Here is a 26152-nt window from a genome sequence, read left to right as displayed (position 1 = left end):
TATTGCAATCTTGCAATAACTGGTTAATAAAAACAATAACTTCATGCAGCTTTTAGGACAGAGATATTTTCCTCCCTTGAATCCTCAGTGCTCCAGTGTCCAGCAGCCTCATGGCCTCACTTCTACAGCAAAAGACTCCATAGAGCCACAGGTATCCCTTACAGCTGGGGCGTCCTCCCAGCCTGGCACCTTCACCAGCAGCATATCCTTGTGCTTAGCTGCCCCATCCATTCCTGTTGCTGCTGGTAGAGCTGTCGGCTGGGAGGGAACCTCACCCAGCCCAGGGCTGGCACACAGCATCCCCTTCACAGAGAAAGGCTGATCAGAAAGCTGAGAAACTGAGGATCCTGAGTAGAGGACTCCTGCAAATTTGCTGACTGCTTCTCTTTTGGGGGTTAACGGATTATTCCATTTTGGCCTAATCTGTCCAGCAATGCTAAAATCAATATTAAGGTTGGCCTGTCACTACACCTCCCTCCTGTTGTGAACACATTATCCAGACCACAGCAGTGCCTGGAAAGTGGAGGCTGTGGTTTTGCTCAGTAGAGCAGATTCGGTAGTGCAGCTCTCGCCATGCGTCTGGCAGTGATTTCTGGTGTCTTTCCATGGGGAGACACCCCATGCTGGGGACATGTGCAGACCATCCTGTGGCTCCTTCTCCTCCTTGTCCTGTTCCTCATCCGAGGCAGCTCGTTCACTGGAGCAGCGAGCAGCCCGATCCCAGCACAGGCTGAAATCTTTCTGAAATGATCCCTGCCAAATAAAGCAGTCACCAGCCCGCGTGGATGAGTCCAATGCTGGAGACAGCAGCATTTGTTTTTTCCTGAAATCATGTAGCAGGTTCTTTCCTGGTTTGTGCTGCCTCTAAAACAGGAGTGGGTGTATTTACTTATTTACTCGCTAATGACAACCAATAATAAATACAATTTCCCACCCAAGAACTTGAAAGGCCTGACCTAAGTGCGCAGCTATTTGAAGCTTACTCCCACTTTTGATGATTGCAGAGTTGATGTGAAAGCCCCAAAACAGCCCTGCAGCTCTGCTGCTGCATCCTCAGCCCTCAGCTGCTGCCCCTGTGCCCACTCCCTTTCTTTCTCACTCTTTTTAACGTCTTACTCTAAGAAGTGTTTTCCCCAAGTTGTGTCCCACCCACTGAGTACTGCATGGCACATTTTAAGGTACATTTGGCTGATCTCCAGCTGCTCAGTTGCCTTTGTTTCTTTATTTGCACTCTCTGAGTCATTTTTTTCTTTGAAGTTTCTGAAGAGCTGAGCAGCAAAAGCTTTTCCCAATATTTCACAGGGTAAGGTGTAGCAGGTTGGCTGGTGAGACGAGCAGGAGTCAACCAGCACCTCGTGGCCTCAGCTGGTCCCCCAGTGCTGCATGCCAGGGTCTCTCCTCCAAGTTGGGGTGACACCATATACTGCAGACCCTCTGTCCCATCCTCCAGTCATGGCCTTTTATATTACCCTGTTGGTCTCAAGCCAATTAGTGACTGTAAAACCTCTCTCTCTCAACTGTATATTTCCTTAGGTGCTTTCCTTTCACTGAGGCTGTAAAGAAAGCATAGGGATGGCTATTCATAGCTCTAGAAAAAGCTGCTAAGTCGTTTTTTTTTTTTTTTTTTTTTTTTTTTATGGTGCTTTGAAGGACTCTGATCAGTTGGTGATCAGTTCTTCTGTTTCCTTGATGCCAAGACCACAGCCTTGGTATACAGACTTTATATATACCTTCTTGGTTGTACACTTAGCCTGGAGACAACTTTACTGTGTGACTAACTCCCTTCACAAGTCATTTCATCCCATCACTCCTTGCTTTCTTCTGGCCAAATGGTGTGGCAGAGGAAGAGTGATCAGTGCTTCGGGCAATAGCTCAGGAGATTGTGTTTCTGCAGCCAGGTGTTCCAGTGCCCTGCGTGACCTTCAGCAAGCCATTCAGCTTGGCTGTCTCCATTTCCCCATCTGTAAGGGGATATGAACATTTGCAGAGCACTTTGGGTTGTTATTAATTCTTCATAGAGTATCAGAAATGTGGTGAACACTTTAAGATGCTATAAAAGTACAAAGTATTATGACTAAACTCAGACGGAGGAAGTAGCTGGCCCATAAGGTGCTCCCTTCATCAGTCCTTCAGAGGAAAGTCCTTATCTTTATGACCTAAACATGGAATTTTTATTCTGCTCCTGAAGAGGGTTAATGGGTGTAGTTTAAATAAAGCTCTTCTGACAAAAGCTGGAGGAGCACCATCAAAATGAATGAAGCTGATGATTTCTAAAATCTTTTCTTATGCATCTCAGTGTGAAACAGAAAGCAGGATTGCTTTGTGCACGGCGTAACGCCTTCTAATCTGCGGAGGAAGGCTCTGCTGAAGTCACTTGCAATTGGCCCTTTCCTCTTACCCTCCAATAAACAGTAGACACCGGGAGACTATAATGGCTTGACAGTGGTTGCACATCCTGGGGTAGAGCTGCTCTCTTGAAAAAAAATAAAAAGGATGTCATGGACAAATGAATGTTGACAGTGGCCATACCAAACAATTCAAGAAAAAATTGCAGTTTTATACGTATTCCTGCTCCCTTTGTCAATACTTTAAAGATGGTTCTTATTTCAGAGCAGGTATTGATTGTGTATAGGTTAGGCCCCCGGTTCCATTTGTCATTTCTGATATTATAGCGTGTTATCGTTTAAAGCTGTAATGGGAGAGGTGGCTGAGCTTAAAGCTAGCTGGTTGTCTGAGGCTTTGATAAATGGCTAGATGGTCTTTGTTTCTGCAGCAGCGAGCAGTTGGCTGCTATTTGCTTTACCTTTTATCCAAGAATAACTGTGTGATGGGTTCTGGAAGTGAACAGTATCATTTTGTCAGATGTGGTTCAGAACTAGCCGGGTGGTCCTAGCAAAGCAGCTGAGGGATTTTTAACACTCGACAGGATGTGAGCAAAGGCCCTACATAAAACTGAAACAATTCTGGCTCCACATGGCTGCCTTGGTCAGAAAGTTCTCAGAGTTGTTTTTAAGGTGAGAGGGCTGGAAATGCTGGAGGGGTTGGAGCAGGGAGGGATGATGCTTTTAAAAGCGATTCTGTTCATATGGAGGGATCTTATGAGAAAGATCAGAAGACAATAGTTGGATTAGATTTCTTTGATGAACTAACAAACTTGCAAACTTTTGCAGATCTAGACAAAAGGTCTGTTTCTCAGATGCAGTGAGCAGCCCCACCCCAGCTCTGAAAGCCAGGCCGGTCCAGTGTTTGTGCGCGGGACTGCAGAGGGAGGTAGCACACTCTCCTTGCATTCCTTCCCTCTTCATCACTTGCATTTCTCAAGGCTTTGGTATTGCTTTCATGAAATCACATCTGTTTGTCAAACTCAGAATGCAGGGCTCCTTTGTATCTCTGTTCCACTTTGTTTGAATCACACAGAGTCTGGAGATGGGCAGTGGTCCCCTCCCCAGCACTACTCGTGTGTGTTGGCTTTGTAAACTCAGCTAAAATATCACAGTAGTCATTCACAGCTGGCCTGCATTGGGGAGTCTTCAATGTGGCTTCGGAGTTCTGTGCTTAATTGCTTCTGAGTCAGGAGCAAGGTGTCCAACAGGTGGGGCCTGGAGCCTCCAGGTACTTTCCCTTCCTCAGTTTGATAATCTGACTGGGAGCTCTGACTGCTTGCTGTTCATGCCCCTGATAGGTTGAAATGGGAGCTCTTAATCCTATCATTGAAGCTGAATTGCCTGGACAAGTAGCAGCCGACTGATCCCACCAGTTCTTTTACAGAAATCACAAAAGGCTGCTCAGCAGCCCACACAGTTTATACCTCAGTGCAGCCCAACGTACCATGGCGGGGGAGCTCTGCTTCGCGTCTGGAAGAAGAAAGAAGTTACCTGTACTTGCATGGAAATAGAAACAGACAGAAAGGCTAGAAGTCAATTCTGCAATTCTTGGTCCTATAAAGTAACACTGGATTTTAACAAGTCCTTGTTTTTCGGTTTTGGTTTTTGTTTGTTTGTTTGTTTTTGTGAGATTCCTGTTACATCTTAGCTTATGACAAGTTATATATACTGGAGGAAGAGTTGGTGGTACTTAGACATGAATTTGTAGGACTAACAAGATAACAGGGATAGTAAGCAAGCAGAAAAGAAACAAATGAGACATTGAACCAATTCAGATGTTGGATCTGTGTAAGGTAAGAGTAGCACCAAACCCTATCCCTCCCTCACATGCACGCTGACTGAAGCCAAGTTTGGGGTTCTGTGGCTGCTTGAGAAGGCTGAGCCAACTCCCTGCACTCTTGGGTCATGCCTCCCCCTGCTCCTGGCTTTGACAAGAGCTGTTAATGTAAAAATATTGCAAGATGAATGCTTCTGACTGCAGGATGCAGCCCAACACGAACAGCGCGTGCTCATATTCCGTCAGCATAACATGATGCCAGGAGACCCGGCTTCCCATTCACCAACCCAGACTGAGGAGCAGATAACAGAGGGCCGTGGTGTCTGGGATGATGCTGCACAACTCCTTTTGTGTGCGCTAAGGGTCGCTTTGCACTCTTCACAAGAGCACGCTGAGCAGCATCCCTGGCCAAAGTGTCCCTGTGCACCAGTGGTGTGCCTCTGTGGGCCCCAAAGGTGACTGAATTTCAATGAGGCTTTCTTCTTCAAAATGAAGGGCGCTGTCTAACAGTAAAATAGTGTTCTATTAAATTCAGTCTATAGCAGATCCACTACTGAGGGCTATTGAGGCAAATAAGAGCAGGGTGATGGCAGTGCGTGGTCATAAAGTTGTAGTATTCAAAAATGTAGAAAAAGCAGGTTGTCAGATTTCAATAAAGCAGTGGAAATGAATAGATACATCTCAGAGCCGGATGCTTCCTAGTGGGATGGAATTTGAATAATAATATCACACTTGAACCACCATCAGGCTGGATTAATGGCCAGCACAGGCAGAGCATGGGATGGTGGGGCTGCAGCAGCAGCAGCAAAACTGGAGGTGTTCGTATTGACACAGAGCAGTGCTTCTGCTTGTTTGCACACTGAATGAAAAAAATAGGGGAGGAGGAAGCTGGGAATTATTGCTTTAAGCTGCAATTTTCAACAAAGAAATCTTACCATTCCAAACTGTCTAGACCTTTAAAAATAAAAGATGTGTAGTATTTACAATGCTCTTCAGTATTCATGAGGCTTTGCTGCTTGTTGTAAGGCGAGATGAAAACAATACTCAGTAGATTTTCATAAGTGACATGCAACTGTAAGATTGATAGATGATGTGGATTTAATGTATGTGGAGTTCAGCGCCAACATAAAAGCTGCGATGTACCCAAACACAGGGTTTATTAAATCCCTGTTTCCTTAAGTGATCATCCAAAGCCTTTCACCATTTTCTTCTACCAGAAAATAAAGAAAAGAAGGTAGGAGAAAGGAGAGGAGAGAGAGGGGAAAAAAAAAAAAAAAAGAGGGGGGGATTCCCCTTAGTTTTGGTAGAGAATTACAATATCGGAACTGAAAGAGACAAATATTTAGACATTCTCTCTGCATAGAGATTAATGTGAGAGTCAGAAATACATGGAATCCACTTAAATTGATGTGATTTAGTTATGAATGGTTAAACAGAAGTATTCTTTGTCAAATGCCAAAACCTATTGTATTAACTCTTCCCTCACCCAGCCCTCCTGTGCAGCCTCCCAAATGCACCTCGCTCTTCTCAGGGCCCAGGCGCCCTTCTCACGGCTCCCTGTGTGGCAGTGCCAGGCTAGTGGAGGAAAGCGCTCATTCTGCTCCAGGAGAGGAGCTGGAGAAGCCAGCAGCGTGGTGTGGGGCAGCTCCTGCTGCCTGGGGGAGCTGGGGGTGGAATGGAGACCTCCGTGGTGATGGTATTGCAGACTGGCCCAGAGGAGCCTTTGCTGCTCCCCCCCCCCGGCTCCCACTGGGAGCTCTCGGTCAGCCCGGAGCTGCTGCCCTCACAAGGCAGTTCCCGTGCAGCTTCGCTAATTTGAAACAGCATTTCAGCCTTAACCTGGGATCAAGTGGATTATTTTTCATTTCATTCCACCTTCACCCATCTGGCTGCATCTGTATGGATTAGTGTGGACTTCTAGTGTCCAAAAGCCTCTTCAAAACCATTTCTGAGGTGCTTCGTTGCTGCTGTTTGTAGGGGTGCAACGCCCACACCTTCCTCAGGAACTGCTGTGAGGAGCACTTTCTGCCGTGCACTTGCAGCACTTTTTAACAAAGGTGTGTTTGCTTCTTAGTGGAACATTTCACTTAGTTTCAGGGTCATTTCCTGTGACAGCTGAATGTCTGTCTGCCTTATCACCTCAAGATTTAGCGCAATGATATAATTAGTACCGCTGTGCTCCTTAACCCGGCCCGCTGCTGGAAATCAGGCCGTTTTCACTCAGCTGAAAGGAGCCAACAGCCTACAAGCTGCAGTCGGTTTTAATCCTGTCGACCAAATTTGCCTTTTTTTTTTTTTTTTTTTTTCCCTTTTTTATTTCAAAGCCAGTGCTGTCAGCTTTCTGCTTACCCCTCGGTGTGAACCATTCACACTGGACTGATTGGTGACCCATTACTTCAGTGCTGCTGTCCCGTGATGCCCAGTGTCGCTGCAATGACTGCAGGCCAGGAACTGGGCTGTGGTGGGACTGGGGCTGCGTACTGCTGTTACTGCTGAGTTCTGCGCTTATTGGCTCTTCCTGCACCTCTGAATCAGTTGTTTTTCAGGTATCCTTCAGCTTTCACATGAGAAGTTAGATTCTGGACTTCCTTTTTCTCTTGTTTAAAAAGAAAAGAGGCGAGTTTTCCCAAGGAAGAGTTTGACAATTTGAATCACTTCAGTAATTTTTTTCTGCCATTAAAGCTTTCTCACTAGTTATGCTCGCAGTTTATTGTAATACAAAGGAAGAATTTAAACCGAAAATAGAAGGAAGAGAGGACAGACGTGGAAAGGAGGGAGGGCTGAGCATTTCCTTTGAATTTGCACAGTTTTCACAAGTTCAAAGATGTGACTGTGTTCCTCCCCCCCCAACCCCCAGTTGCTGCTAAATATCTGTGGACATTGTTTACAGTAGCAATGTTTATTGGAAAAATAAACTTTAGCAAATGCTCGTGCAAAACAAATTGCAAATCCAGTATGGCAGCACTTCTACATGAGAAATGTAGAGCTGGGCTGTATGCTCATCCATGGGGCACAGAACCTTCCGGGTACCCGGCTTTAGAACTGTGAATCTGCCTCAAAACTCTCATGACAAAGGGAGACATTAGGAATCATTAGCAGAAAACATTTTGAGTTATCAATAATATACAGAAGGAAATTTCTGATTTGCAGATCAGGTCCTGAAATCATCAAATCATTTTTGCAGTGCACTTCCTTGGTATCGCTGCCCGTGTAAAGTGCTCACACTTGGTAAAGTCTTGAGATTTCTGCGTAGATCAGATGACATTTTCTCATATGCATCATCAGCTGAAGAAAGTGGAGGAGTGGAGAAAACACATAGGACTCAGCAAAGAGAACATAAGGAAGAATGTGAATTAATATATGCAAATAAAGGGTGCCTATTACTATAGTCGTGCCTCCAGAGATATTCCCAGTTGTGTTTTCTCAGCATGAAGCTGTTCCCTGCTCTTGGTAGGTGCTTTCCCTTACCTACAAAAACCTTCTTAGTGCTGCTTGTCCTATTTGTTGTTTTGTTTTGATAATTGAGTTTTTCCATGTGTGAAATCCCAACATTTTCTTTAAATCAGGATTAAATGCTTGAGGGACACAAAGAATTTTAACAAATTGGAAAGGTTGAGGAAAGGAACAAAGCATGAGGAAGCTGGGAGTTCATTCACCCTGCTTTCAGCTAACACGAACACTTGAACTTGTCAAATCTGTGGCTTTCTTTTAAAAGAATGAGGCACAGTGGGGAAGCATTAACATACATTCTAGACCTCCTTCTCTCTGCTTCTATTCCTGCATTTCTCCTTTATCCCTCTTTTCTATCCTCACCTGTTTACAATGGACTTTATGTGTTTAGTTATTAATTTTTGAGGCATTGATTAAGTAGCCGAGCTGCTACCATCTCGAGCTGCTTTGCATATTTGCACCACGCTCACCTGCACACTTTCAGAGAGCTTTTTAAGGTTCTTGTGTGCCTCAGCTCAGGCTGACCCAGGAAGTCCCATCTTTGTATTCATTTGTTGCATTTACAGATGGAGAATGGGTGATCTCTGCAACTGCTTCATATGCATTTCTTGGTCAATATTTCTTTGTCTTTACGCCTTCCTGACATAGAGGTGGGACTCTCAGTACTGCTGTGGGTGGTGCCGTTGGTTCTCCCAAATAGCTCTTATCCTGCCCTCAACTTCTTCACTGACCTGATGGCCTTTCGTTTGGTTTCTTGGAATTTGATAGTTTATTGTTCCTCCCATTTCTTGGGCAATGTTAAATGTGTCGCAGAAGTGCTCTGAACTAGCTTTGAAGGGTATAGGTGAAATTCATATTTTTGGGAAGTAATGGAAGGGCACATCTGCTGTGTTTGGAGATACTGATCATGCATTTCTGTGGCCAGCAGCCCTTGTGGGAGCGTGCAGGAGTGGCATGAGATTGGGCAGCAATGTCCTCGTCCTGGGCTGAGGCTCAAAGATGTGAGTTTGCTTCTCATCTCTGCCATAAATGTAGAAGCTTTGGAAGGAAGATCCCCTATCAGCCCAGCACCTTTCTGTCACAGGCATATAGAATCATAGAATCATAGAATCACAGAATCATAGAATCACAGCGTACACACACATTCCCTTTTTATAAACTCATCCAGCCTGGTTTTCTGCATGGCCCGCCTCAGCTCCTCCGTTCTTCTTAAGGCACAGGTGATTGCTCTTTGATCTCTGCATAATGCAGGCAGTGCCTAAAAGAACGAGGCTCCCACTTTGCCTGAGCTTTCAGCTCAAACCACAGTAAGATGAAATTAAGAAGAGGCACTAAAAAAAAATAAGCAAAACACAAAGAAGAAGCCAAGAAAGTGCAGACTGGTGTTTGTTGGGCTTCCTTCTCCAGTGCAGGGCTGTGGCAACTGCACATTCAAGTGCATTATCACACAGGTGACCTATCATGGATGAGGCTTGAACTTTTATTTGTAATTTCCAGGAGCCTTCCAGGCCGGTGCATTTCCTACACTGAGGTGACTACTTTGAGTTCGCTTTTTTAATTAAGGTTCTGTATTGTAACTAGTCAATGTACATTATTGGGAGAATGAATGTCAATGCCAGTGCTTTTTCTTTCTCTCCTTTATCTTTGTCAATGATTCAAAGACATGATTTATGGTTAGTCTCCGTCTTTCAGGATCATCCATCAAGCGCCGGTTTCACTACAGGGCTCGAAGTTGTAAATCATGCAGAAAGGCTGTCACTCATCTCGTTTAACCCTTCAAACACAGGGATGGGAGAGGAGGGCTGTTCTTAGCAGAGGTGTAAGAAATAGCAATAAAATACCCGTAACATTGATGTATTTAGTCTAACTGATCCAATTAATTGTTCTTTGTAATGCGATAATTGTTACGAGGGTCAGTAGGAAAGCAGGGCATGACTCCGTCCTCCGGGTTCACTCTGAGAACCTGGAGGCCTTCAGGGCTCCATAATACGTCACTTTTTTGTTTTCTCTTTTGAGCTCCTTTCAGATTGTTTAATGTCCGTTACAGACACGAGGAGCTGAGTTTCACTGCAGAATCAATCGTGGGCTACTTCTGATCGTGACCTTGCAGTGACTGAAGAAGTGCAGAAGCCCATTAGCAGCTGCAGTTCTCAGTTCTGTGAATTAACACTTCTCTCTTTCTCTATTCCACTCCTCCTTTTTTTTTTTTTTCCCTCCTTCATTTCTTCCCCTTTTTGGAGAGGAAAGCAGTGAAAAATGAAATGTGTAAGTGGCATGGGAGCTTCCACACAGAGCTGGTCTCGTGGGCTGGGGGCTGTGGCTGAGCAGTGCTCTGTGCCAGCCCGGCTCACATCCAGCTCCGGTCCTGGCTCTGCACCTCTACCTGTTCCCAGCACAGAGCCAGGGAGACTGGCGCTAAATAATGAGGTGCTGTTCTTCTTTATCTCGCTGCTTTATTTATTTATTTTTGGTTCAAAGTGTCGGAAATTGGTAATGGAGGGTTATTAATGAAAAATATATGTTTGGGGTCTATTTGTTTAGATTCTGCAGTGACTTGATGGCAATTTTATCCCTGAATTATGTATGGCTCTGTTTTGCCTAGGTAAGCTGATACAAACAACAAATATAGTTAGAAAAAGATATATCAGTAAATAAACTGAAAGGTTGTAAAATATGAATGTTTATCATCCAGACGGTGCTGCTTCTCTTCTTTTTAACGTGAACTCTACTTGAGATGGTATATAGGAGCTTGGGACTTCCTCTGTTCCAGCAATCTCTGCAGCTTGTCACAGAAACAAATGACACCAGAGGGAACCTTGCCTTACACTGTATGCCTCTGCATGAACCTCAGTCTTCTTAAGGTGCTCATAATTTAAATTTATATCTTGATTTATCAGAAGATGAGATCCTATCCTTCCTCCCTTACAGACCAATGCTCCTCTTAACACAGGCTCCTTTCCTTTTGCATTTCAGTATTTAGCATCCTCTCACCTAGCGCAGGGTGAGTGCGAAATGCAGAGCAGCAGAGGGAGGTGTGCACTCAGCAGCGTGCCCCATTCCCATGCTGGCAGGGCAGAACAAGAGGCTGCGTTCCCTTTCCCTGCATTAGCCCTGTGTGTACAGATCTCGTTCCTGCTGTAAAGCGTAACACCTGCCGCTGCCTCGTGAGCCTGGCCAGTGCTCTGAATCTGTAAGCAGAAGGCCTTTCTCTGCTTCCTACCGAGTGCCTGGGTTGTCAACTGGAAATAACTTTGGAGGACAACATGTCTAATCATCTGATGTGATTAAGAGAAACGTTTAATCCTCCGTTCCCTTTTTAAACTATTGTCCACTGTAGGCATCACGATATGTTAGCACTTGTTTTAGTGTGGCGTGAAGTCCCATCCCTCAGGGAGCTCCAAGGATTTCTGCCGTTAGAATATAGCGGAGATGAAGTTATAATGTTAGCGTCTCTCTGCAGCCTTAATTAAGACTGTTCTTCTGATAGAAAGCAATGGTGTCTAATTACCAGAGTGCTGTCAGAAAGTAACTTTAAAAAAACACGTCAAATAAGAGTTGAGAAGACCAGAAATACTTATTCAATTCCCAATGTGCAGCGCTGGTAGAGTTTTTGTAAGTCCAGCAGTCTGTATTGCTACAAATGCTCTTCTCAGCGTCCAACCTCAGAAGAATTCATAGCAATACGGACTGCTGGACTTCTAGTTCCATCTCCTCCTCACCACACAGCTGGGTTTTGTTCAGGTAACACTTGGTGGGCTTGTTTGAGCAGATATCAGAGAATTCCCTGCCATTTTTTATCTGGCACATCTCACGGAGTATTTGAAGTGTATTCCACATCTCAAAGTCAAATCATGGCAGAAACATCCATCCATTTTACCTTCAAAACAAGCAGACACCGAGCAGCACAAAGCTGTTTGTTATCCTATGGCGGTCAGGAATCCAGTTCAGGACTGAGCCCTCATTGCTGTTATTTCCTCACTCAGCCTGTGTGTTACCTCACAAAGACTCATATTTAAGACAGGATCCGGCTTTTGCTTTGCCAAGCAGCCCTCAGGGCCTGTGCTTGCTTGTTACAGGTGTTACCTAACAAGCCGATGAGCTGCAGCAGGCTCTGATGACCACGTCCCACAGTCACCAGGCCAGCACGGAGCCAGGGGGTTGGATTTGGCTCCACATTCTTTATGGCTCTACCTGCTGCAAGTCCCTTTTTCTGAGATTTGCATAAGGTAAAAAAAAAATAAAAAGTAACGGAGAGGTAATATGATGAATGCTGACAGGTACATTTGCTACAATTGATTAAACACTTTTGCCGTCCGTACGGTTCTCTTCCACCCGCCTCATGTCTTGCCGGAACGAGAGGTGTGAGTGACTTTGTCATTGACATTAAACAGTTGTATATACTTGGAGCTGCAAAATGCTATCCCCAGAGTTTGTTTACTCGATCTGTATTTCCAATCAGTGCAGAGGGTTTACTAAAGCAGTTCATTACTGATTTATTTATGATGTATTTAGATAGCAAATATGGTTCTGTCAGCAGTTGCTGGCTAAACAGTGTTGACAGACATTAATAGCATATGGTATAGGAATGGAATTATGATCTTTAAGAGATCTTTGTGTCTCAGCATACATTTACAGTTTGCATTTTTCTTAGGTGGAGAGACAGAGAACTTCTAAACAACAAAACAGCGTTTCTTTTTCTTTTTGTAACCTTTGGGGTTTGTTGGTGGTGACATTAAAATCTTCTGTGCCTGTTTAGCTGTTCAATTTAATGGAAGACAAATTCTCCCAAAGGTTTAATTTACTCTCTCAAACTGAAATCACTGCGTTCTCACCATGGGAAATGGCCTTAATTTTCCCAGCCTTCAGTATACATCAAGCATATAATTCATTTCTCCCCCCTCAATACTTCCCTCATTAGAAAACAAAGTTTTTGATATTTAAATGTTACATAGTTTAAGTTGAGAAACAGATCTTCTTAGACCCGTAAAGTGCATTTGCAGGCATGATTGCTTCCCTCTGACAGCAATAGATTTATACAGGGCGGAACAGAAAAATACTTGAATTTTTGACCTTTAATTGTGTGCTCCCTCTAACACCAGCATTTTTACCAGTGGCAAGGAGAAAAAGCAAAGAATGTAGCTGCTCATGGAGGAGGGAAGACCAGGGAGTGGTGAAAGCCAAGATTGGTTGGGGAGGCTAAATCTTGTCGGGAAAGGACCAGGGAGGAAGATGGATTTCATGAGAAGTTGCCTCTCAGTCACATGGGGACAAACAAATTGGGAACTAATAGAGGAAATCATCTCATCTTTCTTTCTAGATTAATGATATCAGAGAAGGTGAAGTAGAAATGTGCTGTTTAATTCCCAAAGCAAGGGGCAGCATTTTGCTTTCAATAAAATGAAGTTAATAAAGAAAATAAAAATTCTTTGCTGGAATTAGATTGCATGTCCATAACATTGCCTGGCCTCAGAACTATTCTTCAGAGCCACTGTTGGTGAATATCCAGAAGAAAAGGAAGAAATGCTCTGGGCATACCAGTGAGTGCAGATGAGCTATTTGCCAGGAGCAGGAGGTCTTCTGAGTAACAGCTACGTGAATGATTTTTTTTTAATTACTGCTATTTTGATACATTGTTACAGAGCATGGGATGCAGGCACTTCCTACTTCCACTGCTACTGGCAGCAGAAAAATGACAGTATGTACATATATATATCCACCAGACAAAAAGAAGCAACATAGCAACAAGAGATCCTGTACAGAGAGCCAAGAAAAACAAAACATCGGGCCAATTACTCCTCTGCCCAATTGCATTTACTTAAAAAGAATTATACCAGTAAGAAGTTGAGCCTATTGCACATAGAAGAGTTAGTTTGTCATTAAGACATTAGGAATGAAACCCACGTGAGGGCAAAGCACAGCCTGGTTTCCAGTCACTCTGATCAAATCAATGCATGGTGCTTGATGGACCTCCTAGAGCTGACCCTATGCTGTCTCTGGGTTATGCTTATGGACCAGGGATGTTAGGCAGTAAGTGAGGTGCCCAGAGATCTAGCTTGTTTAAACTACATTTCTTTGGAGGAACAGCATTTTGCTGATCTTCTACCAGTGAGTATATAAGTACTCTTGTTTGTAAGCGGCAGAGTAGTAAAAAGTAGTGAATTCTTAAATAATGAGTAAAAAGCAGTTCTGGTCTTTCTGAATATTCTTGTTTTAAACATGTTTTCCTTTCTTTGTTTGTGCAAAAGATTTCCAGACATTCTAAGGAAAATATTGCACAGGAGGAGCAATGAACTGGCAGTACGACATGTTAAAAAATTTCCCTGGTATTTTTTAATGCAGACTAGTCAGATTCCAGCTGTGCCTTAGTGGATATGTAATCAGCCCATTGTAGACCAGGCAAATGGATCTTTGTTTCAGACAAACTCTGCAGGTACTAGCTAGATGTTGGATGCACATCGCCTTCATTTAAATGTTACCATGAACTGATAAATGTATTTAAAATACATATTTTTAGTGGGTTTTTGTGGTTTGGTTGTTTTTGTGTTGGTTGTTGTCGGGTTTTTTTTCTGATAGAAAGAGAATGAAAACCATCTAGGAATTCCTTAAAAGGGAGATGTTGTCTGGATTTGAATCCAGTGGATAAACGGGAATTGTTTAGACAGTCTGTAATGAGGTGTTGTTGGCCTCTGGTCTGTAATAAATGCTTCCATTTTATAGCTCCAAATCAACTTTACCCATAAAATCTCCAAGGACTTTCTCTACTTAACACATCAGCTTGGACGCTCTGTCCATGGCCAGTATATCCTCACGTAGAATTCAAAGCCATGCAGATCTACGTTCAAAAAACTCCTACCAATACCAAAATCATTTTTGTAGGTTTTAATTTCATGTTACCGACATTTTGTCTCAAATTTGAGTTAGCTAAGGCATGCAGGATTTTTTTGTCATCAGTAGTTTGATTATTGGTAGCTTTCAGATGTTACTGATGTGAAGTGTGATCTTCAGTACAGTTATTTAGTGGAGTTCTGCTTGGAAGGAATGGCATTAATGTGCAAGTCACTGCTCTCATTAAAATGTTCAACATTTTTCCATCTCAACTACCTGTATCCCTGTGCACTTACCACTGTTTATTGTGACATTATTTCAGTCTTTGCTTCATCAGGGCTTAATCTAAACATAAACGCAGATCTTGTAACTCTGTCTTACAGTATAAACACGGGTCATAAGTAAATGTAAACGTGAAGTGCAAACTTCAGAAAGTGATGCCTCATTTTTGAGTGCTTCCTGCATCCATTTCTGCCACAACCTACAAAAGCAAAGTGGCTTTTCTTACTGATTCTTTCTGAAGGTCCCAATAATATTCTGGCTTCGTTTATTCTCCTGATGCACAGAAGGATCTCAAGGCAAAACACTGTACGTGGATTGACCTATTGCCGCTGAGGTTGAAGCCCTGTTCGTGTTTAAGGAAAACCTCTTGGTCCGCTCTCTGCTCTGCACTTGTTCCATTTGATTTATCTCCTGCTGTTTGTAGTTTCACTGATCACTTTCTTATTACTTTTACACTTCCATCCATTTCAGTTTTGTACTCCTTTTCAAGCGATTTCTTATACCGCCCCTGCCACCTGCTCCCACCTGATGAATTGTCTGCTCAAACTGTTGATCTTGACCTGGCATGGTCTCTTCCAGAGAAAATAAATGATGCCACACAGACGTATAATGATGCCTTAATAAACATCCCAGGTACATTTGCTCCTCTGCAGAAGTGCAGAGCTTGAATGTTGGCATCCTGATTGCATGCCGACGCCTGGGGGCAGTGAAAGGGAAGAGGAGGAATTCAGACCAAAATGGGGACATTGTGCTTTTTGTGCAAACCACCCTTGAAAATGCCCTGGACCTTTTTTTTTCCCCAATCTTTTGTCTGTACTTTTGCATGTGATCACTGGAAGCAGCAATAAATATCGTCTAATTCTTTAAAAAAAATTAAATCATTTTTAAAATATCTTTTTCTATGCTTGAACTTGGCAGCAGCAGCAGTTCATTTCTTAGCAAGTCCTTTGGTGTTGGTCAGATGCCCTCTGTTGTTTCTCTGTCCAAATCTGAGTGAGGCCCCAGCAAAAAAAAAAAAAAAAAGAAGGCAGACAAGTTCATGAAGTTGTATTGTTCTGTCACAGAGTTGGATAGTTGAGGCAGTTAATCTGCTCTTTCAGCTCTTTCAGGACATTTGAGTCTGGATTTTTGATCCACCAGCCTGCTTTGTGAATTCCTTCAGGCCTTAAATCCATAGCTATGATAGATATAATATATGGCTTTTTTGTACCCAGTGAGGTCCCTCACTTCAGCAGCGGTTACATCATGATACTTGTGCTGAAGAAGTTGTTTCTGTCATTAAATGACCTTTCTGATTATTGGATTTTTTTCCCATAACTCATGCTTGTTCTTTCTCACTGAGATTCAGGAAAAGCTGATCCTGTGCAGCTGCAGCCTCCTGTTGTTGCTGCCTCCTTCTTCTACTCTTTGTCCCATATGATAAATTTCAGATATCGCTTAGGACAGGGCAGGAATGCAACACTGAGACCGGTGATTACGATCTGTAAATGATCTGTGTGCTGGCCCTGGATCTGAGTCTTTTCCTGGATCATTTGAGACATCGTTTAAAAAAAACACATTTTAACATTTGTGTTTCAATCATTTGTCTTTTTATTTTTCTTTGAGTTGTCCGTTTTGTTAATCTTGATACATACTTGGAAACCAGATTTATTTTCCGTATCAGTTGGAAGCTCCTCCTTTTGACACAGTCTGATTTGTTTTGCCCAAGTTTCTTGCAGAGTGGTACTGATTTTACTACTGATAATTATTAGCATTTTGACTATTAATAGGTCTTCATATCTGCAAGGAGATCAATGTGGGCAGCATTCAGACAGTAAGGCTGCATCACAGACTGTAAAGAGAAAGGAAGCACTTGATGGCATCAAAACTGGAAGCTTTTTTGGGCAGGAAGAGTTGTGTTCTGTGGTAGTAAGGCAGGATTGGTGCTGTGAGCAGTATGTTAAAGTTACAGTGATAACAGTAAAGCTGCTGTACGTTTGCCTCATCTCCTGTGGAAGTGATAAGGCACAGTTCACCCACAATGTCTGGTAAGAATTGCTGCAAGTTGATGGTACGGCAGCCAGCAGTGGCACACCTGGGGTCACACCTCTTGCAGAGGAATTTTTCGGGCACAAACTTAAAAGATGTTACTGCAGCTTTGGAACAGATTTCAGTGGATCAAAGAATGGTTCTTATCACAGCTGCTGCCTTCTCACTGATGGCTGCAATGAGGGGGGAATGGTGGGATCAGGAGTGCTGAGTGCTCCCTCCACAGGCAGAGAAATCTGAGCACTGTGTCCGTGGGTGCATAGAAAATTACTGTGCATACTAAATATTCTTTTGGAATAATCATAGAATGGCTTGGGTTGGGAGGGACCTCTTGTTAGCTCTCTCATTCCTACAAAAGGATAAGAGGTAGAAAAGAAATGTACACTATAACCAGTAGGAGATCCCACTGACCTGTGTTAGTGCTGGAAGGAAGAATGCCTCCTCTCTCACAACACTTCATTAGCTGTGGACATTGCTCTTTTCCACGACACACGGTGAATTTTGGCTGCTGTTTGTGACTCAGGAGCGGTGCTGCACCAAGGTTGGTGATCCTGTATGTCTTTTCCAACCTCAGTGATTCTATGATTCTATGATTCTGTGCACATGTACTGTCTGTATGCTTGAAGGAGATGTTTTGACCTTTTTCATCTCTGACTGGTGCTGCAAAGATGGAGTGATGTAGAGCAGAGATCTTGTGACAGAGTAATAATAAGAAAGAATCTGACTGCCAGTTGCTCATTACTGGATCTCTTTTAAATGCCAGAACCTATGTTTGCCTTCAAACAATGCTGAGCACCTATATCACCATAGTAAACAGATATAGAAAGAGACAGAAAGGTTAAAAGTATACTCATAATCTCTTGCTTTTCCTCCTAAACATGTTTGATAGCAGTATTGTTTCTTAAAAACAATATGACCTCATTTGTAAAGCAATATTCATGCTAAGCTAGTCAGCTGTTAAATATACCCAGCACTGTGCATTATGATGAAGCTAAACCAGAATTTCAATTATTTTCTGGACACATTTAAAATTATAATACTTTACTGGGTTAGTGTTATAGTTCATCCAAATTACTCACAAAGTATCATATCAATCTCTTGCAACTGCTTATTGCTTACATATCTGAGAAGTTAGTTGAAGGAAGATGCCGGCTGGGTAATGACCTTCATGCTGGCTTAGTGCTTTGATGGTTATGTGGCTATAAGTGCAAGGATGTCTAATGGTCAAAAGTCAATGTTTGTTGGCCATAATATTTGTCACAGAAGAAACAGACTATTCATTTGGACCAGCATTTGAAACAGTATGTTCCTGAAGGAAAAATAAAGAGGGAAATAAAGCACTTGATGATCCGTGTATTCTTGACTTGTGTCCCTTCTGCACCAAATCCCAGCAAGTAAAATTCGTGCTTCCAAACCCGTGGTAGTTTGTTTGTTGCCTGGAATGAAAGATTGAAACAAAGCAAGAGGATGAGGAAGACGTATTTCTTTGTGCCCTCACTTTCTACTTGCATAGCTTATCTAAAGAGATGCTGAGACCAGTGATGGTGCAGCCGTGCCTTAACCAGCTATGAGTGATGAGTGCAGATTTATTGATATTACTGGCAAGAATGGCTTAAAGCAGATCTCACTGGAGCTTCAGTTTGCCTGTGTGTGCGAAGGGAAGATCAAACACCCACCACTCTTTAGACGAATGATACAATAATAGCACGCTTTTAAGTCCATATGAGTATTTTTAATAAATAGGCTGTTAATGTTAGGCACCAGTCAACAAGTTTTCTTGGCTCCATGTATTCTTGAATTGAGGCTTAAATTCTTCTGTCTGAAACATTGTGTTTAGCCAGGCTGGTCTGTTTTGAGTTGGAGAGGCCAAGAAGCAAGCAGCCTTTTAAAAACAGTGATCAGATGACTTGCATCTCACGCAGTGCCATTCAGTGCACTAAAGAAGCATTAGATACTAAAAGAAATAGTGATTTCCCACAGTAGCAGAACTTACCTGAGCACTTGAAAACAACTGTGAGAAGGACTGATACTTCAGGAATGTTACACACTGAATGCTAAGGCCCAGCACTTCTCAAGGAGAGTAAGTTGTGAGGAAATGCTGCCCATGAGATGAGCCAAGATGTATTTATTATTTTTTTTAGGCTAAAGGAGCAGGTCTCCATAAACATAATCCTCAGCTTCTTTCCATTTGTAATAGTATTTAATATAAATGTACTTCATTACTGGAGAGCAGTCTTCTTGGCCATACAATAGCAAACAAATTCTTCAGAAGCGTCTTTAATTATTCATTTGGCTGTACTATATTTTATGCTACTTTTCATAAATGTTAATCTTTATTATTGCCCTACCAGGAAAAAAATACAAGAAAGAAAGAAATACCTGTTATTAAATGACCTATCAGGCTGACACGGATAAATGTTGGTAGCTATTTAATTGTTTCCCATCTGCAGTTTTATGCAGTTTCTATCAAACTGAAGGGTAATTTTTTTAGTAGCTGCTTATTTTAAATGTACAAAACCCTTGTGTGTAATTCCATTAGCTGCCCTACAGCATTGCAATCTACAGTTTCCCTGAGGCTGTTGTGAAATATTGATGAAATCCTTGCTTTTGTGGCTTCCTCTGATACACTAAACATTTGTCTGATGTTAGTTGAACTTGAATGGATCTGTTCAGAGTTATATCAGCAGTGACTTCAAAGGCTGTAAGGCTGTTACAGTTTTTTTTTACAAACTGAAGTTTCAAAGCCTTACCATGTGGTACTTTAAAAAAACAAAGTTCATATCAAATGAACCAAAGTGCTAGCAATACACTGGTAAGACTCATTACAATTTCAATTTATATAGATACATATATACTTTTTTTTTCACTCTGACTGTTAGCTCATGCCATTTAAAGAAACTTGGATTGGTATTTAGGGGAACCATGGGTAATGAAAGGGGGAAAGCAGAATTCGAAACCTTGGTTTTAAACGAGGTAATTTATAAATTCATAAAGCCACAGTGCTGTTTTCCACAACAATCCATAGGACAGGAGATAACTGAGGAAAGGCAAAGAGAAACAGAAGTTTCAGACATTTGTTTTCTTAGTGAAGTGATTTACAGTGTCGCAATTAAAATGACTAATGAGGAAAAGATATTTATTGCTACTCTGTTCCTCTGATTGCTCAGGACAAAACTGCATTTTGGAAAGCACCCTGTGTGTCTTTGTGAGCAATGCAGTGCAGCTGGGCTTGGCGTTGTGGCACTGCAGTGGCTGTGTGCGGGGTCGGGCACTGCGCGCTGGGCATGGGGAGGTCCCGTTGGCAGAGGCACAGCCAGGGCATGGTGGTGGGGCTGAGTGTAGGGACAGCTCTTGGCGTCCAAATTATACCAGGATTCATAATTGTCATCACTAGAATAGTGGGTGAAATTGCAATCTGGACAATATCAAACACCTTCCATTGATGTTACAAGAGGAACAAAGCAGGTTCCAGGGCTTTGTAGAAAATAACAGGTAGAGATGTTTCTTAATGAAAGGTAAATTATTCACTTAGACTGTAAGCCTTCAGGTAAGGAGCCTGAAACATTGGTGTGGAATGTGGCTATGTCCACCTCTGAAATGCAGGTCAGCCATCCAGGCACACGGAGCCCTGCGCCAAGCAAGCGAGGCTGATGTTGCCTTTTTTCTCAGTGCAATAACTGACTACATAAACAGCTTTGTCCTTGAGAACAAAATGATTCAGGAAAAAGCTTCACAATTATTCCATCCCAGCTATGGACTCTCAGTTTAGCAGAATGCATCACTTCTCTTTTTTCAGTCTTCCTTTTGTTTGTTTCCTTTCTTGTTTTGTTATTGATTTGCTTCGAGTTTGTGGTAGCTTGCAGGCCAATTCGCTGCACATATGCTCCCAGCCGCAGATCGTTTTCATTTGTCTCATGACTGTGTAGGATGCAACGTAAAAAAGATATAATCTTTTTTTCTCCTTTGTGCTGCTGAAAGTCCCAGTGAAGCTGGTGGGTATTTTGCCTTCTTAACCAGTAGGAAATTGGACATTTAATAGAAAACTTTATACTGCAACTCTAATTAGAGTACAACAAAATGAAAACCCAAAATTGCTTCATTTCAGCATCATGTATAAATAATGGTTATGGCTCCATGGAGTTGCCTCTGTGTGTTAAAATTCAGTTATGGCAGCCCGAGAGGGGCTGGAGCTGCCGTTCTCTGCTCCTCATCAGACAAATCCATGCCCAGGCATCCAAGCCATAACTATTCTGAAAATAATGTTCTTAAGAAAAGGCAGCAGGATATTGGGAAAGGTTTCTCTCTTAAGGTGAGGAGGTGTTTTGGATGAGGAGTGACTCCACTGTGGTGGTGACTGAACCTTCTTTCCCAAGCTACTGCAAAAATTTGGATGTGATGATAAAAAGTAACAGAGACAAAAGGTGCGAATAATTTCCTATTATCCACAACAGAGATCTGGCTTCCCAGGAAAGAGACTGTTGAGCCTCTACAGCTTTTTCTGGGATTTGAGAAAAGTCCACAGCCTCCTTCAGGATGAAGGAGTGACTTCAAGAATGAACCTCACCCCTCCCGTGATGTGTGGACCGGATGATAGAGACATTCTTTCATATCCTAACCCACACGGCTCAGAGGCAGACTCTCTCTGCTCCCTTCGTGGTGATAATGGAAACCTGTTTCTGCCTTTTCTTTCTGTATTTAACTTAACAGAAAGTTATTTCCCCAGTACAAACATTTTTAACATAATCTAAAATGTTCTGAAATTGAATAATTCACTCTTGTCTTTGAGTTCTGACCATGGAATTCCATCACGTTTCCAGACTGCTTTTAGTCCTGTTAAATTCCAAAATGCCTTTGATATAGGAGTTATGCAATAGAGAAAGGATCTTTTCCCCCTTCAGTTGCCAATTTGTCTCTTCAGTTGATTTTCAAACTGCACTGAATCTACAGTGGGGAACTTCTGCAAAGAGCCAGGTTAAGATCTGTCTTTGGGCAGCTAATGTATTTAGACATTTTTTGAGAAAAAGGAATGAGAAGTGGTCATTATCCATTATCTGCATGAAATATCTCAGAGCAAGATTGTGCCAAACACAAAAAGATGTTTGAATTGAAGCCAGACAATAAGGAAACAAGATCACCTTATAGTACTGTGAGATTGTTCTACTAATGATGTTATTTCATGTGAAACTGGAATATATATGAAGAAGTGCAGATGGTGAATGGGTTTTACATGGATTAGTGGTGTTCTGGACGATGATGCACTGTCCTTTCTCTTGGCCGAAAATGTATTTTCCAGTCTTGGAAAGGAACATACATATATACACATATGTATGTGTTTCTTTATGTGGAAAAAGAGCAAATTTGAGTGGAAATAATATCCACTGGTGGAAAAGTTAAGAGCAAAACCAAACAATTTTTTTTTAAAGATTATGTAGTTGTACTCTACAGTTCAAGTTCAGAAGAGCTGTATGATGTGGTGAGCATTGCAGGCCGTGCTGGGCTGCCAGGGCCTGGCAGCTGGGGTTGGGCTCAGCGTCAATGGGTGCTTGGCTCACTGCTGTCTGCATGGTCAAGGGTTCAACGTAAATGTGTTGGAGTTTTACATCCTTAATTTCAAAATAGAATTTTTGCACATCTGTTAACTACTCTTTTCTTTTAGACACTGCAGAAATGTGCTAGAAATATCTAGCAAAATGGTATCTTCTGAAAAATAAAGCATCAGCTGTTTACTGCACTGCTTGTCCCAGAGAAACAGATTGCTTCAGTTACTGAGAATCCAATCACAGGGCCATGGTGGGAAGTAATAAGAAATAAGTTAAAACATTTTAGAATTTTATTATCCTTGTGATAATATTATCCTTTCTTATGTCATGATTTTGACGTATGCTATCTTGGGATCAATCAGCACTAAAACCAAATACTGTATTTCCATTTAGGAAGCCAGAAAGTGCTTCCATTCAATGTTCTAAAGCTCCTGGGCTTTGTCCGGTGTTCAAGATGCTGAAGTTTCAGTCCCTTGTGTCTTTGGTGCTTCCCGTTGCCCATCTCCCATCTCTGCCTGGGCCTGTTTAATTTCAGTGGGAAAATTTCTCAGCTGGGAAAAGGAGGAAACATTCATCTGGTAACTGAGTTTGGATTTCTTTTTTTCTGTTTTTCTTTTCTTTTTTTTTCTTTTTTTTTTTTTCATAAGACAGCAATATATTAGCAGCTCAGAGGTTTGGAATGTCAGAATCAGCCTGGGGGAGAACTAGTGGAAGGGAACAGGTCACTCAACAATTTACTATATGGACATCAGCATGATGCCAAAATGTATGCTACATATTACAGACACTGTATTTAAAGCATATGAGTGTGCAGGCTCAAGACACCCTTTATATGTAGCTTATAAAAGAAATAATGCAAACTTAAATGACTGTAATTTCTGTTAAATAGCTGCATCAGTTGACACTGAGTTTCACACGCAGTAAGATCTTAGTGGAAACCACTGCTGGGTGTACACAGCAGCTCTGGTACTGCAGCCTGCCTGCTCAGAAGAGACTCTGCTGTCCTGAAAATGCTCACGGTGGTTTGAGTTGTTTAAATAAACAGAAATTATTTTAGGGGTAGGATACCAAAATGTGTTTTCAAAGCTGCCCAAAACTCTTACTTGTTATTAAGATGGATCTGACCACTGATTTTGTGAAATTTTGATGGTACTTTCTAAGAAGTTATTTTAAGGCTTTCTTTGCTAAGATTGCATCTGAGCGTTATGCAGCCTAAAGAAGAGGATTTCTCAGCATGAGCTACTCTTCTGTAAGGGTTATAGTAAACAGGTCAATGCCTAATTAAGCAGAAAAATTTATCTGTATTGTGGGGGGTGTGCAGCTGCCTGGTACTTATGTTTCTCCCAGTCAGTCCTTTTAGAAGGACAAAGGAGACAGCAAAGAGAAAACTGCCGTACATATAACCCAAAGGAAAAAAATTACCTTCTGGTGAAAGATGGGTTAATAGCATTCAAAGAGTTGGTGCTGAATTAGAGAACCAAATCTGCATGGACTGAAAAGAGTGTGAATGCAGTTTGTTGTCTGTTCGGTCTGATTCCTTCCTTGCGTTCCCTCCTTATTTCTGTTGCACTGAATGTGATGTGCGATGCGTCCTGGCGTGGGACCAGAGCTGCTACCTACGCCGTGCGGGGTCTGCAGCACCGCGAGCAGCGCGGCAGCCCCGCTCATCACTTCGTGCTGCTGTGTAACGCGATCACTGCTCCCAGATTCCGCCGCCCCCGGGTCCCTCCGTTCTCTGCATCCTCTGAAAGCATCTGAGCTCAGAAAGGGGTACAGGGAGAGCACTATGGCCATCAGGGGAGATATTTAAGGATGCAAAAAATCATTTTATTCTCACTACTATACTTACTGCCTGCCTCCGTCTGATCATTGGTAAATGGGGCTGTGAATATTTACTGTACCCCAACACACTACTGAAAGACTTGTTGGTTTAATATTTAACACAACGCTTAATGTTTAGCTTCTTTGCTAGTGCTTCTGTCACTGTATGATTATTACTTTATCATGTTAAAATAGTGTCCAGATCCTTTGCTCTGAGCCATTATCCGTACCTCTGGTTGTGAAGCTGCCTGGTGTTGCCCAGGAGTAAGTCAAGCCCACACCTGTGGAGGGCCTGAAGCCATGGGAATGGTGTAGGGAAGATGGGTTGCATGTGTTTCTCAGTGCATCAGGACAGAGAAGCATCACTTCCCTCTACTTCTACTGCAAGTTTATCCAGGAAGCGGCTCCTCTGCTTGTGCTTTAGCGGAAGGCTTGGCAGTGAGCATCTGCTGGGAGGGGTCATGTATGCTTCCAATTCTTAAATGTAACTAGACTGAAAAATTGAAACGCATTTGAAAAAAATTGTGGAAGGCTTTGTCTGTGTGCTAATCAGAACGCATCCAGCTTTTCTACCCATCCCTCTTGATTTGCTAAAAGGATAACATTTGCACAAGAGTACTGAGTTCAGTATGGCAAAATAAGGCAGGTTCTCAAACAGCCATTAGTTGGCTGTTCTCAGTAGTTGGAAAGGAATTATAAACAAGTAACACTTTTAGGCTCATCTGCATTGTTCTTTCTGAGCTTTCAGGGCTGTGGTTTTACGTCTCATTTCACAATTGCAAGTAGTAGAGTTTTATTTTGTTTTATTTTATTTTATTTTACTTTACTTTTGTTTTGTTTTGTTATTTTTAATAGCAGCTTGAACTGTGGGTTTGTTCTTTACCTAATTCCATGACACACAAAGCTAGGCCTTCAGTACTCAACGCACTGCAGTGCAGTCACATGAGTTAGAAGTATGGAGTGTGTTCCTAAATGAAAGAGCACATCAAAGTAGCTCCTGTGAAGTCTTCTGAAATCGTCACTTTTGATAAGTGGCTGTCTGTAACAGTGGATTGCATGCATTGTTTTGCAACAACTGTTAAAAAATGTACACACTTTTTTTTTGTAAAAACATGTCTGAACCACCTGCTCTCTCCATCACCTCTGGAAGCTGATCACTGATTGTGAGTTGATGGGAATTTATCCACTGACTGCAATGGAAATGGTTCATGCTTAAGACTATTCATTTCTCCGCTGTTCAGCCTATTTTTGCCCATGTTATCTCCCATAATTTCAGTAGAAGCACTGCTGTTATAATGGAGGAAAAAAAGAAAAAGAAAAACAAAGAAAAATGCAGATTTCCTTAATTAATTTTAAAATTTACATCTGTTCCAGTATCAAGTTCTTCTTATTAATTAATTAGCTCATTTTTCAAATAGGATCATTCGGGTCTTGTCCTACTTCTTCAGTGTTATACTTTGGTCTACCTCTGTCACATCCTCTTCTGTAACTTCAGGGTTCTTGCCCTGAAATATATGTATTTGTTTTTATTGAAGAGCAATTTGCTTTTATGGTACACAGTACATTACTTTTACAAACAAAAGAGTTCCACTTAAGCCTATCAGTGCTTTCAAATGTTGTATTTTGACATATAAATTATTTGTGTATATTCTAAAGTGCTTTTTCAGGTGATCAAATGGTAAAAGATTACTGTACCCAGATGATTCTACGAACCAGGCAGATTATGGCAGTTATTTGTCTTCTGTTCCTTGCCAATTCTACCCTTCCTTTCACTGAGGCTAAAAACAATTTGGTAGAATTGAAGCTTTTAATATAAACTTTAAATTCTTACATATGAATTTTCCAACTGTCCTATTACAGGACAGTTAGAATTACAGTCCCATGACAGGAAAATTATTAACTCAGAATCTCTGGCAGTTATAAAGAATTATGATCATCTGCCAATAACATGCAGCAACCTTCACAAAAAGAGACATCATTTGGCTTTTTTCACTTCCAGAACTAACAGGCATTAAAGTTGTAGATTAAAATGAAGTCTGGTAAAG

The 26152-nt window shown here is 42.0% G+C and overlaps 1 protein-coding gene across 7 annotated transcripts in view; it reads left to right on the top strand.

Moving 5' to 3' along the window:
- TSHZ2 (teashirt zinc finger homeobox 2) overlaps positions 1-26152 on the top strand; it is a 214054-nt gene that overhangs the window by 103496 nt on the left and 84406 nt on the right. The window lies entirely within an intron of this gene.

The sequence above is a fragment of the Gallus gallus genome, chromosome 20 (genome assembly GCF_016699485.2).
Source record: "Gallus gallus isolate bGalGal1 chromosome 20, bGalGal1.mat.broiler.GRCg7b, whole genome shotgun sequence".
Classification (NCBI taxonomy): domain Eukaryota; kingdom Metazoa; phylum Chordata; class Aves; order Galliformes; family Phasianidae; genus Gallus; species Gallus gallus.
The sequence above is the reverse complement of the archived record's forward strand: the minus strand, read 5'-3'. Positions and strand labels throughout refer to the sequence as shown.